Source organism: Gossypium arboreum, chromosome 11 (genome assembly GCF_025698485.1).
Source record: "Gossypium arboreum isolate Shixiya-1 chromosome 11, ASM2569848v2, whole genome shotgun sequence".
Lineage (NCBI taxonomy): Eukaryota > Viridiplantae > Streptophyta > Magnoliopsida > Malvales > Malvaceae > Gossypium > Gossypium arboreum.
In genome coordinates, this window is record NC_069080.1 from 46076390 (window position 1) to 46079860 (window position 3471).

Genomic DNA, 3471 nt, shown 5'->3' on the forward strand with positions numbered 1-3471 from the left:
TGTCATGCACACTCGATGAATGTCTAAAGTGTGCTATATCCTTGTTGCGAGACTCAGCTTACTATTGGTGGAGGACCTTGATTTCCATAGTCCCAAACGAACGAGTTACATGGGATTTCTTTCAAACGGAATTTTGAAAGAAATATATTAGTCAACAGTTCATCGATCAAAAGCATAAAGAATTCTTGGAACTCAAACAAGGCCGTATGACAGTATCTGAATATGAACATGAGTTCGTAAGACTCAGTCGGTATGCCCAGGAGTGTATGGCCGATGAGGTTGCTATGTGCAAAAGATTTGAAGAAGGATTGAATGAAGATTTAAAGCTACTGGTGGGTATTTTGGAGATAAAGGAGTTCGTAACACTAGTCGAACGAGCACGCAAAGCGGAAGAACTCGAAAGGAAAAGAAGAAGGCTGAATTTGAAGCCGAGATTATCGTAAAAGATTGGCGAGTAAAGCTCCGTTCTCGGCGATAAAGAAGTTCGGGGAGGACACTAATAAGTCGAGGGCTGGGAATTTCCATCGAGCCGACCATTGACGGACTCGAGCTACTTCAGTAGCTAGTGTGGGCAATAATCGTCAAGAGAGACACAGAATGCCCCAATGTGGAAGACGACACCTAGGTTAATGTTGGGGTAAGTCATTAATAGGGCCTATTATGGATGCGGTTGAAGGACCACTTCATTAGAGATTGCACGGAGCTAGATGAGAGGAATAAGGCGCAAGGTGCAAGACCTAGTGGAGCGACGGTGGAGGTAGGCCCCAGAATCTCTCGGAGGTAGGGGTGGTAGTCGAGAGGAGCCTCTAATACGGTTGTCCGATCCGAGACCCGTGTTCTGCTAGAGCATATGCCATCCGCGCACGAAAGGAGGCATCCTCCCCGACGTTATCACCGGTACTTTCACTCTCTTTGATACTAGTGTGATTGCATTGATTGACCCCGCTCTACTCATTCATATGTATGTGAAACCTTAGCATCCAAAGAAGACTCTACTGTTGAGTCTCTTGAGTTCGTAATTCGAGTGTCAAACCCTTTGGGTCAATACGTACTCGTTGATAAAGTGTGCAAGAGATGCCCCTAATAATTGAGAATCTGCTTTTCCTACCGATCGATGCTTCTACCATTTGATGAATTCGATGTTATTCTTGGTATGGATTGGTGACCGTACATGATGCGATGGTAGACCGCAAAGGAAAACTATTGATTTGAGGAGTGCAAATAATGAGGTAGTCCGAGTCGAGTCTCTTGATTTAAAAGGAGTGCAGCGATAATATCTTCTATGACCGCTCGGAGGTATGTGAAAAGGGTGTGAAACATACCTTGCGTATGTGTTTGAAAGTAAAGAGACGGAAAGGAAACTCGAATCGGTACCAGTGGTTTGTGAGTATTCAGATGTTTTCTGAGGAGTTACCGGATTGCCACCGGTTCGAGAAGTGGAATTGACATCGGTTGTACGGTACTACGCCGATCTCAATAGCCCGTATCGTATGGCATTAACGAATTAAAGGAATTGAAGGTTCAATTGCAAGAATTGACGGATAGAGGTTTCGCTCGACCGAGTTTTTCTCCATAGGCGCACAAAGTATTGTTTGTGAAAAGAAGGACGGAACCATGAGATTGTGCATTGACTATCGTCGGTGAATAAAGTGACAATAAAGAATAAATATCCGTTATCGCGTATTGATGATTTGTTTGATCAACTAAAGGGAGCCTCGGTGTTTTCAAAGATAGATTTGAGATCGGGTTATTATCGATTATGGATTCGAGATTCGGATATACCCAAAAGCGCTTTCGAGCGAGATCGGCCACTACGAGTTCTTAGTGATGCCGTTGGGCTCACCAATGCCCTACGGTATTTATGGATTTAATGAATAGAATTTTCAGGCCATACTTGGATCGGTTCGTAGTTGTATTTATCGATGACATTTTGGTCTATTCGAGAGATGAAACCGAACATCTTTGAACACCGAGGCTAGTGTTGCAAATCTTACGAGATAAGCGATTATCGCAAAGTTCATAAATGTGAATTTTGGTTGAAAGAGGTTAGCTTTTTGGGGCACGTGGTGTCCGTGATCGGTGTCGAGGTGGACCCGAACAAAATTTCGACCATAGTCGATTGGAAACCTCAAGGAATGTTACCGAGGTTAGGAGCTTTTGGGGCTTGCGGATACTATCGACGATTTGTGAAAGGTTTTTCGATGATAGCTGCACCGATGACAAAACTACTTCAAAAAGATGTTAAGTTCGAGTGGTCGGAATGCTGTCAAGAAAGTTTCGATCGAGTACAAACTGTTTAACCGAGGCCCCGGTACTAGTACAGCCGGAGTCCGGTAAAGAGTTTGTCATATACAGTGACGCATCCTTGCTTGGGTTAGGTTGTGTGTTGATGCAAGAAGGTCGAGTTGTGGCTTACGCGTCGAGACAACTAAAGCCGCATGAGAGAAACTATCCGACCCATGACCTTGAACTAGCAGCCATAGTGTTCGCCTTGAAGATATGGCGGCATTACTTGTTTGGAGAAAGGTGTCACATTTATTCGGACCACAAGAGTCTAAAATATTTGATGACTCAGAGAGATTTAAACCTGCGACAAAGACGTTGGCTTGAGTTGTTGAAAGACTATGAACTCATCATTGATTATCACCCGGGAAAGGCCAACGTGGTGGCCGATGCTTTAAGTCGCAAGGCCTTTGTTTGCTTTGAGAGCGATGGATGCTCATCTATCTGTTTCACGATGAGGTGCTAGTAGTCGAATTAGAGACCAAACCGTTATTGATTCATCAAGTACTCGAATCTCGGAAGGTCGATTTGAATTGGTCGCTAAGCGAGCGAATGTGTTTCGAATGAGGAATTGGAATTTGATTGACGACCATGATTGCTTGATGTTCAAGGGTCGATTATGTATTCAAGGAATTGAAACTTGTTTGATGATTTTGAACGAGGCTCACGATGAGTCGAATGTCAATCCACCGGGTAGTACTAAAATGTACAATGACCAAACGCCAATTTTGGTGGCCGGTATGAAACGAGACATTTCGAATTTGTTTCAAGGTGTCGATATGTCAACAAGTGAAAGCGGAACATCAAGTGCCATCGGGATTACTTGACCGATCACGATACCCGAGTGGAAATGGGATCGAGTCACCATGGACTTTGTATCCGGACCGCCATTGTCAAGCGAGTAAGAAGGATGCGATCTGGGTCATTCTTCGATAGATGACCAAGTCTGCTCATTTTATTCTGTCCGCACGGATTTTTCGCTTGATAAATTGGCGAATTATCGTCTCCCAAATTATTCGATTGCATGGGGTGCCTATTTCTATCGTGTCGGATAGAGACCCAAGATTTACATCGCAATTTTGGAAGAAATTGCAAGAGGCTTTGGGTACCAAGTCGCATTTTAGCAATCTTTTCACCCCCAAACCGATGGTCAATCCGAACGGATAATTCAAATACTCGAGGATATGT